The following is an 11,317-nucleotide window of genomic DNA, read 5'->3' as shown; positions in this document are numbered from 1 at the left end:
GAGCACTGACAGACCAAGCAGATATTTCCCACATTACGTGCGTCAAGGCATACCTTTTCCCTCCTATTTTTTTAATTTTTTTTTTTGTGCTTCAGTTACTTCAGCAGGCTTGCTCAAGCACAGTTACACATACGAGCAAGCACACCCCCTTCTTGCGAGCTTCTGCAATGCAAAGCTCCATATAAGGACATGTTGATGATGTAATGGTCCATAGGCAGGGAGCACATCCCTTATTGTTTGGTCTGACTGCAGGAATGCCCACATTACTGCAACTAAGAGAGTGAGAATCAGAGAGAGGGAGAGAGAGAGAGAGAGAGAGGAAGAGCCGAGGGTCCGGGTGTTGTACGGCAAGATAATGAGCTTGTGGCAGTAAAGCTGGGAGAGCCGTTGGCACAGGTAGGCGCACAAAACTTTATACTCGAGGTAGAAAAACTTTCAAAACTTTTAAAAGAGCTGCTAATGTCTTGATAAGCCTGAGTGCATACAGATGTTCAGGGTTGCGTCTTTTCATTCTGGTGTTCTTTTAAACCTTGTTTTGTAGAGTTAATGTAAGTTACATCTGAAATGGTTTTTCTTTCAAACAGCTACACAGCATAATTAAGAAATTAGATTCTACTTAATTTTACTCTATTTAATATTAAATTTAGCTGCTGAGGAAATTCTTAAATTAAATTAATTTAATAGAAATGGGCAGAAAGCAGCAGCTAATATGACAGGCTGGAACTTGGCTAAAGATATTAAATATATAGACTATAAAAGGGGGAAAATAAAAGGGAAGAGGTAGTAAGTATGCCTCATTATGTACTTATGCAAAGTTTTTATTCAGGAGTTTGTGAAAGTCATAATTACCAGAAATTACTACATCTTAGTTTTACGCAATATACATGAATAATTGTGTTCCGTGTGTAAAAATGACTGTATGAGCGTGTGTGCATCCAGTTAGTTTTTAACCATGCCATGCCCGAGGAAGTTTTTTTTCCCCTGTTTGTAGACTGTGGTGATAGTAATAATATATTAAATTCCAGTCATATCAGCTGAAATTAAGACACATCATTAACCACATTATATAAAAGAGCAGCTATGTTTAAAGAAAGGAAATTTTTTTGCTTAAAAACTGAATGTTTCAGGATCGTTAAATCCAGGTCTCTTTTTGGTTCACACCATGTTATTGACCATAATACCACTAGCAGGAAGTTAATAAATATCTATGCTACATATATCACACATTATGATTGCACTCTGGGGGCATATCACTTGGCCCATGTGGACTTTAAATACGGTCCATGTACTACATCAACCAGCGTCCTCCCTTTGAACTCTGTCACACAAGAGGCCCCCCCCCCCTCTCCAGTCCACAAGCATATGTTAAAGGAGGAGATGTTTCATGTGTGCACAGGATATATCGGTCTATACATACATGACCTAATCGCTTGTGGTAAGGAAATGGCACAGCAACCCATATAGAAGGTGCAGCACCGCTGTACACGCAGTGGGTGAGCTAGAGTTTCCAGTATAAAAAAAAGAGGGAAGCCCTTGGTAAAGCTTTAATGTGTGCTTGTGTATGTCTCCCTTACGGACTTGGCTGAGTGCTCCAGACTGGATGTTTGCTTTCCTTTCCTTTTTTTTTTGTTTTTTTAAAGTGCATTCGTGTTAGCATACATTTGAGAAAAAGGGAAAATATAATATAACATTAAGATATCCACTTAAGGACCCTAACACACCAAATCACTCAGTGCAACCCATTTTTCCATGACACTTTAACGACACACAGTGGTGGCCACGCATCCGTCTTCTAGGGGAAACCCGTCTAAATGAAATCAGTACCTGATGCAAAGTTTTGTACAGGCTGCAGCATGGTGTGTAGGGTTGCTTGTAATAGTGATGGCCATTAGACTGTTATGTGATCAGTTTTTCCCTTTCAAGATGCACAGACCTATGCCTGTAGGAGCTGCTCCCTTGCAATACTGAAAATGTGGCAGATGCTATAAAGATCAGCTATTAGTTATGTATCCCTGAGCATGCAACACACATAGTATATTAGATAGTCAAAGCAGGTCATTGAGCGACTACCCCTGATTTAAAAGTGGTTGGTTTAAGGGGAAAGCAGCCTCCAGACTGCAGTTCCTTTAGGTGCCACCGTAGACTCCCATTTTAAAATGGTAAACCACATTAAAAAGCATGTTTTCAGACTGGTACACAAAAAAAAAAAGGTTTTGGCTTGTATGGGTAGTTTCCCCCTCTCATAACAACTCTGAGTGGGATACTTTTTATTTTTAAACTCATCCAGCTTTTCTTACGCAGGTCGCTGAAGCTGGTCGGAGTCTGCTAAGGCTCATCCATACTTTGGCTCATTAAACTGGACCTTTTCACTGTATGTGTGCTGTTGGAGCATTTTAGAGCATTTTTAATGGATTATGACTTATATTATAATGTTACGGTACAGACCTTCCGAGAAATTTGTGCTTCTGTTGTGCCGAGTGAAATTCTAGTGTTTTATTAATCCTAACTACGCACTAATTAGCTGATATTGCACCTGTACAGTTTATGAATGCAATTTGCTAACCAAGCTGGCTAGTGTTAGCTGTTAACTTAGCACTCCACCCTTTCATCCATACAAGCTAACATCTGGCTTGAAAAAACATTTGGTGGCAGCCAACATGCTAACGTTGACAGTTCATGGTGCTGGACATAGGTGACATCACGGTGACTAAGTCCATAGTATTTTTTCATCAAAGGTCACTATGCAACATGCAGTGTGCTCTAAATTATATCTGACAACAAAAATGGTCTCAGATGTTGCTCTGCTGGCCAGTTAGTCATCTATGTGTGTGTCCCTGATGAGAAGTAGTCCAGAAACAAATTATCTGAATCAAAATTTCTTTCTATACCAGAGTACATCAGGAACAGAGCAATGTAGTCCCACAATGGAGTTAGAATTTGCCTTCAGTAATGCAAAACTCTCTTGCATGCAGTAATCCGGATTAATATCCAATATTAAGCCAGATTGGCAGAGTTTCCAGTACTAGGGAACAAAGTATGTTGATCTTTCTATTTTCGCCGATGACATCACTAGAAAAACAGCAGGGACCAAGATAAGAGATTAAATAAATAGTGCTCACAGGCTGGTTTGAAAGAGACATGTCTGCCAGTTGTAGAGGAGTTTCACTTTCTACAGTAACTTTCCACATGTATAATCCAATCAAGAAAACACAATTTTTCAGCACATGTACCGCTCCCGACAAGGTGATAAGTACTTTCATGAGACCACTGAAAAGCACTTTGAAGTTCTGGACTTAATTTGCTATCAACACTTCTAGAAGATCGGATTAAAAACAAGGGCAGGGTAAGGTGATAAACCCAGACAGAGAAGTATGAGCCCCTGGTATTATCAGATACTTTGAAATAAAAGCAGTGTGTAGTTTCTGGAATGATTAGGGTTTTATACTGTCAAAACCCAAATTGACAAAAAAAAGGACATATTTATAAGTATACATTAAAATATACCATAAACATGAGAATAATACAGGTATATGGGATATGAATTATTGGATTATAATGTGATTTTGTAATTGGATTTTTAAAGTTATAACCTGATGAGGGGGGCTTACTTCAACTTTATATACTGATGTGTCATTTTACCAGAATAGATCAAACTTTATGCTCACATTTTTTAATTAAACTGGAATATACTAGTAAAAGTAGATAGAGCTTTTGAATAAATGTAGTTGACTGAGGTATTTTTTTTCCTTTAAATGTAAGTAAAAGTATCACGCAGTATACCACAGAAGATTTCCTCAAAATGGTACTAAAGTACAATATTTGAGTAAATGTACTTTAAGTTTAAAGGCTATACAATAATGGATGGTGCAATCTTCACTACTCTGACTATACCCTGTAGTAGAATGGTACATCTTTATGAGAAATATATTTCCCCACATTTTCAGCATCATTTATTATAAATAAGTTTATTTGTTTCTTGTCCACAAAATATTTCCTTTTATAATACACTGTAACCACACTAATAATTAGATCTTATTATTATGCTTACATATTCGTATATATTTTATGGGTGTTTTTCTGTGTAATTGCAACACATGGATCTAGTTACATGTGTCCCCCTATGCGCACCCACCCTTTACCAGCTACTGAAGAAAGAAATGACATACTGCTGTAGGAGTGACCCACCCTACTGTCCCACACTTACATCATGGCCCACAACCCAAGTGTACATGTGGAATTAGTGAGTCCTAAGAGTGTGTGTGTGTGTGTGTGTGTGTGTGCGTGTGGAGGGGGGGGGGGGGGGGGGGGGGGGGGGGGGGGGGGGACTTCTGTATAAACCCTGCGGAGCTGTAATGGCCTTTTAAAGGAATTCCCCCTGCTTTCAAAGTATAAGGGAAAAAAAAAAAAACCCCGGGTGGGTAGGTGGTGGTGGGTTTAGTAAGAGGGAGGAGGGTTGGTAGTAGAGGAACCCCTTAATTAAAAGATTGTTCCATGCCAGTGGGCCATCTGTGTGGAAATGCCTGGCAGATGCACACACAGCAGTCATAACATCTTTTCCCTGGGACTGTAGGCACTTTGGCCTGGTGATGTATGCATGGGCTTAGACGCCTTGACCCAGGCTACACACTGTACTTAACGGACTACAGCTGCATTAGATGGCACGCATACAATATACCTTGACATCACTTAAGTACTCAGTATAGAAATATAGGATTTAATTGCTTGTGGAAATACAAATATTGCATATGCTGCACTGTCAAATTCTTGTTCTTTTTCTTAAACAGACTGCTCCTGATTTTTTTAGTTTGTATGTATCAGTTCTGACAGACATTTATAAAACTTGTTACACTGAAATGTTCTATTGGAAGCAAACTTTTTTCCTGATTTGCTCTTGTGCAATGACACAAGTATTTCCTCCTATGAGCTAAGCATCACGCAGTAGTATTGATTATAAGTGGGTCAGAGACATATTTTATTGTGCTCACAGGATGTCACATTGTCCAGTCAGATGATCATTTTCAGAGGTCAACATTTGGCTCACATTTGTGTCACTTTTCTAACAGAGGATATAGCAGGTCTTAAGCTGCACCCCTCACCCACTGTGGGAAACTTTCTGAAATTCACTGATTGTTAAACTCAAGGCTCACTATTTACAGGCAGTAACTCAGGTTTCCAAAGCATATGAGAATTAGCTGGCAACAAGGGAACAAAACTAACCACAGGTATTTCAGAACCTAAAGTAATGCCTTTTTTATGATGTGTTGAATTTTCCCATGACATAAGACTTCCTTAGAAATGCTGAGAAAATAACAGTTGTTTATGATGTGTCAGAGCTTGGAGAACTGGACCCTATGGATAATGACAGTGAGGGTGTAGAGTTTCTTTAGGAGCTTTCTTATACAAAAGTTTGGACACGTGTCTAAACTTTTGATTGTTACTGTATAATATGAGCAGCATGAATAGGATTGGCCATTTTAGATGTTTAGGTTTAGGTTGTTCTATCTTTATCCTTGACTATGGAAGGACTGACGCAACAATAATAACAAAAAAGATAATTAATAGAAGGTAATAAATACAGAAGCAAATTAAAAAAAAATATCAACTTATGTAGGTTTGTATAAATTATTTGCCTACTTTTTAAACAATTCTATATTTTGTGCATTAGTGAGAAAGCGAAATTTTGACAGATAGCAAAAAGCTAACTCTGATGTTCACCTGTTTTTTTCTTTCTTTTTTTATAGGTTAAAGCTGTTAATTGATCAGGAAAAGGCCTACCAAGAACGAAAAGACGAAGAGAACAATATAAAAGTTGAAAATCTGAAGGAGGAGCTGACAAAACTCAAGTCATTTGCGTTGATGGTTGTGGATGAACAACAACGTCTTACCGAGCAGCTGAATCAACAAATAGCTAAGGTCCAAGAACTGAGTGCCAGTTCTTCACAAGTCCAGGAAGAGCTGAGCTCAGCTAATGCTCGTCTGCAGGAAGAGGAGCAGAAGGTCTGTCGCTTGGAGGCTGAGCTTCGTGACCAGGCCAGTCGATACCATCAGGAACAGGAAGCCATGACTGCCAAATTAACCAGCGAGGATGCCCAAAACAGGCAGCTGCGTCAGAAGCTTTCAGCTCTCAGCAGGCAGCTTGATGAGCTGGAGGAGACCAATAAAACCCTGCGCAGGGCTGAGGAGGAACTGCAGGAGCTGAGAGACAAAATTAGTCGTGGTGAGTGTGGAAACTCTAGCCTCATGTCAGAGCTTGAAGAGTTACGAAAACGAGTACTTGAAATGGAGGGAAAAGATGAAGAACTAATCAGGATGGAGGACCAATGCAGGGACCTCAACAAAAACTGGAGAAAGAGGCTTGCCAAAGCCGCTGCCTGAAAGCTGAAGTGGATAAACTGAATCAAAGAATCATGGACTTAGAAAAACTAGAGGATGCATTCAGTAAGAGCAAACAAGAATGCAGCTCACTGAAAAGTAACTTGGAGAAAGAGAGGTCGGTGTCAAAGCTTCTGACCAGCGAGCTGGAGGTCCTCAAAGTCAGAGTCAAAGAACTGGAGGCTGCTGAAAGCCAGCTGGGAAAGACAGAGCTGACTCTGAAGGAAGATCTCACCAAGTTAAAGACTCTGACAGTGATGCTGGTGGATGAGAGGAAGGCAATGGCAGAGAAGCTGAAGCAAATGGAGAACAAAGTCCACAACAGCACAGGCAAACTGCAGGCTGAACAGGACAAAGTTACATCTGTCACTGAGAAGCTTATTGAAGAAAGCAAGAAAGCACTGAGATCAAAGGCTGAGCTAGAGGAGAAAATATGCAGTGTTACAAAGGAAAGGGATGACTTAAAGGCCAAGCTAAAAGCCGAAGAGGAGAAGAGTGTTGATTTGGAGTCTAAAATCAACCTGATGAAGAAAAGGTTGCAATCACTTGAGACAATAGAGAGAGAATACCTGAGAAACAAAGCTAAAGAGGAGAACATCAAAACACCAATTGCTAACCGCTACCAGCAAGAAGACAACAAAGTAAAGGACTTGACACAGGAAGTTGAACGCCTCCGACGCAAGTTAAAGGACATGAAAGCGGTAGAAGGTGATTCATTAAAAACAGAGGAGTTTGAATCACTGGAGAAAAGATTTAACAATGAGCAAGAAAAGGCTAAAGCCTTGATGGAAGAGCTGGAAATATCCTAGAAAGGAGCTTTCAAAGTACCAACTGGCTGAAAAGAAAGAGTGCAACCAAGAGCATGTTCTTTATAAACGCCTTAAGGAAGAGGAGGCCAAGTCTAGTCATTTGACCAGAGAGGTAGCAGCTCTGAAAGAGAAAATTCATGAATACATGGGAACAGAAGAGTCAATCTGCCGCGTGAAAACTGACCACTCCTCACTGCAAAGAAAACTTACCCAGCAGGAAGTCAGAAGAAACAAAGAGCTGGCCAGAGAAATGGAGACGCTCACTCGAGAGCTGGAAAGATACAGACGATTTAGCAAAAGCCTTCGCCCGGGATATGAACGGCAGGCGTTTTTTCAGATCTACATGTTTCCACTAAGGAGGTTCAGACAGACCCACTTGACCCTCATGTCTCCCAACTGCAAGAGCATGCCACCACTGGAACGTGCAGTGGTGAATGGCAAGCTGTATGATGAGAATGAACCAGAGGAAAATGCAAATTACAGCAACGAGCTGCAGCTCAGGCCAATGTAGCCCTTCGCTTATCACTAATGTAAATAATCTTAACAACAACCTGAAAAGAGCGCGAGGCCCGCTCCTTAAAACAAAGACACCCCTCATCAGGTTAACGGAAAAATGCAACCACGGCAGAATGGCAGCCATGTTCAGCCTGGAGATGTTGTGCTGACCCATAGTCCTGGGCAGCCCTCTGCATATTAAAGTGACTCCTGACCACGGACACAACACTGCAATGCTAGAGATCACCAGTCCGACCACAGAAAACACCCAGTCATTCACCAGCACTGCCGTCATACCCACAAGCGGAGGTCCACCTAAACAAAGAATACCATCATCCAGAACGCATCTATATCTCCTATCGCAAAATCCATTTCCCCCAACAATAAAATCTAAGGGTTGCTCTGTGTCTGAAGAGCCATGTTCACCAGATAGAGCCCTATACATTTACTATGGCTCCATACTCCGATCAATGACCCCAGACTCTTGTGGCTCTGTAACCCGGACAGAGCCATGTCACCAATACAAATAGTGTCAGTGATGACAGGCACCCCTGACCGCTCCCTATCACGGAGCCAGTAGAGGTTGTAGGAGGAACATGCCGTCTTCCGTGTGACCCCCGAAAGGCAGAACAGCTGGCAGGTCCAGAGGTCCACCAGCTTGGGGCCCAATGTAATCACCACAGAGGACAACAAATCCACATTCACTTAGGGAGCCCGTTCATAAAGGGCACTCCGTCACCAACGCCAAGTCCATGCCACACAGCCCTGGACTTCGGAGCAAAGGACTCAGGGCTCACAAACTGCAGTTCTCCTACTGTCAAAGCCAACAGCAAATCACAAGTAGCATCATGATTAAGCCCACCTCCACCCCCATCCAAAGGCCATCACAAATTACAGTAAGTAATGCCTATGACTGACCGATAACCCAAAACCTCCATCCCATCCTGCCCTAAAAAACCTCTTATACCCCTACTTCTATACCCTTAAAAAAAATGTCTGATTTGCTTCATTTATGAGCTTAAAAAGGTTGAATGTTTGCCTTAATTTTTGTTGGTTTGCTTGGTTCTGTGTGATAAAGTTCCAACAACTGTGTGCCTGCATGGAAAAAAAAATTAAAGCACTAGAACTTGAATTAATCTGACGTAACACAAAGTTTTAACTTAAGTGCACTTACTGTATTGTACTCAATGGCACATTTGCCATGTAGTCAGACTATTCACACTGATGTATCGTACCAGTTTTTACTTCATACTCCACATACTGCATTATTATTATTATTATTAAGTTGTTTGCTTTCCTGAGAATTAAAGTGTGTAAAAGAATTATGTTTTAGTTTGTCATCCATGCTTGCAAATTTCATTTATTCACTAAATCCAGCATGTTTTGAATGTGTTCTTTTTTAAATATAGTGGGAATACATAATTAGATTGAAATCAGCTGTTTGATTTGATTCGTGGTGCATGCACAGTAGTGTTTTAATGCTCAGAGATTTCAATCCAATGTGTTAAAAGTCAAAAGATCACTATATATACTGAATGAAATCATACCCAAGTGGAAGGTTTTTCAGAAAAACTGTTTTGCTCATGTTTGATCAGATGACACAAAAGCAAAGCAATAGAAAAAACCCCTCAGGGATTCTCACATGGTTGAGTTAAAATCATAAGCTGATGTCATAGTTTCTTCTTCGGGACACAGAAACCCAGTAACTGAGAACAAAAACCACAGTGATGTGAACTTCGGAGTTCTCTTAAATGACATAGTGGAAACTCTGCTTACCATAACGCTGCAGTGGAAGGTGAGTCTTGTACTTTAAAAATGCAAGAACTGCAGTTGTTCTTCACCAGTGGATTTACATACATAACTGAAACGAGGTTACAAAATTCAGTGGACCGTGCAAACTTTTTAGCATTAACCTTGTATGCAACAAACTCTTGTAAAGAGTATGTGCTAGATTAGACCAGTGATTCCAAACCAGGGGGAAAAGTAGAAGCATTAAAAGTCATATGAAGGTAAAGGATAAACACTAGAAACCAAAACCCCAAAGGAATAGATACATCATATACAGAAGAGGATGGAAAGGACAGAATGAGATGGAGGCAGATGAACTGCTGTGGCAATCCCTAAAGTGAGCAGTTTAAAGGCAATGATGTAAAGTTTTCCAAAAAAAAAATTGTTTAAGCCCCACCTCCCAAATTTGGGGGAAAAAAGGGTTGATCTACTTTAAATGTAGTCAGCCCACTGTCAGATTACCATCATCCACCATGCTGAGGTGTTTGTGAGACAGGGTTTTCATAATACTCCATTTTTATAAACTTAATGCTGATACCCAGAAAAAATGTGTAATACCATTTCAGATATCACAGGATAAAACAAACAAAAAAACAAGTTTTTTATGTAAAGATCAAAAATGCAAAAAAAAAAAAAAAAAAAAGCATCACACAAAAACAACAGTGTTTAAGCTGCTCGAAGTAGTGCAAATAGTAATATAACTACGTTTTTTATATATATATATATGATAAAATTTTAAAAACTAGAAAAAGACTACAATATTTTTAGACTGAGGCAGCGCTGTGCTTCTGGTGGCTCCATCTTCACTGATGATCAGAGTTGGTAGGCTAGCTGCCGGAAGACTTTTCTCAGCTATAAAACAAATATAACAGCTTTTAGACACAAATAATTGTGTAAGCCTGTTAAATTAACACTGCCTACAGGCAGGACTGATAATGTTTGTTGCCTAGCTCCCACCTTAACATTATCGTTTATAGCCCTAACTGCTAGCTCTACCCATTGAAAACAGACAGTTAATGTGGGTAATCAGGTAATTGCTAATAGTTAAATGGCTAATGTTAACGTGCGTTCTGGCCAGGTTAATGTTCATGACAACTGTTTAATACTTAAATGTTGTTGAAACAGAAGTTTTAATGACCTCACAAAAATACTCAGTGTTGTTCACTTCAAACTACCAGAGCTGCTCATTAGTGGAGGGGCTGTGTGCCTGCCTTACTGCAGTGGTGCTGTTTGGTGTGAATTGGAGGAGGCAAAGACAACACTGCTAGTATCAATACTGGTTACAAATTAGCATCAAATCCAATAATAATTTTAGTATTGATTAGTATCTGATCATTGATTTTTTTTTTTTTTTGACAACTCTACTGTGAGCAAGGCGCACCCCTTCTAGGCACTGGGATGAGAGGGCGCAGCACTGAAAGTGGACGATGTTGAACCGAACATGCAGTATGACATAGAGAAACCTAAATCTTTTAAGTGGTGGAAATGAAGAAGAAAAAAGCTGCCTTCATTTCACAATGTTATGAGCACAGCGACTGAATAATGCTCTCCAGGAAACATACTGTAAACACCGCAAAACCCCTTCAGAAAACCTGATACTGTGTTTGGGTCGCAGGAACTCAAACGCATTCGTTGAAAGTTCTTTCGCTGATCGTGCCTTTGACTGGGGTAGAAACCCAAAACGTTTATTTTCTTTTCTCCCATGAATCATGTCCTTAGAGATGAGTCATCTGTATAACCTACAAATGTTTTCTATGTATATGCATTCTTCCACACGGAATGAAAATGTTACCACATACATGCATTTCATTTCATATTAAATCTGTAGCAAAGGTCAGAACTGGAGTATGGGG

The 11,317-nt window shown here is 40.1% G+C and overlaps 1 pseudogene; it reads left to right on the top strand.

Annotated features, from left to right (window-relative positions):
- The first annotated feature begins 237 nt into the window (after nucleotides 1-237).
- On the top strand, nucleotides 238-8,984 carry LOC115799082 (filamin A-interacting protein 1-like; annotated as a pseudogene).
- The last annotated feature ends 2,333 nt before the right edge of the window (nucleotides 8,985-11,317 follow it).

The sequence above is a fragment of the Archocentrus centrarchus genome, chromosome 2 (genome assembly GCF_007364275.1).
Source record: "Archocentrus centrarchus isolate MPI-CPG fArcCen1 chromosome 2, fArcCen1, whole genome shotgun sequence".
Taxonomy (NCBI): Eukaryota; Metazoa; Chordata; class Actinopteri; order Cichliformes; family Cichlidae; genus Archocentrus; species Archocentrus centrarchus.
This window is presented reverse-complemented; position numbering and strand designations above follow the sequence as displayed.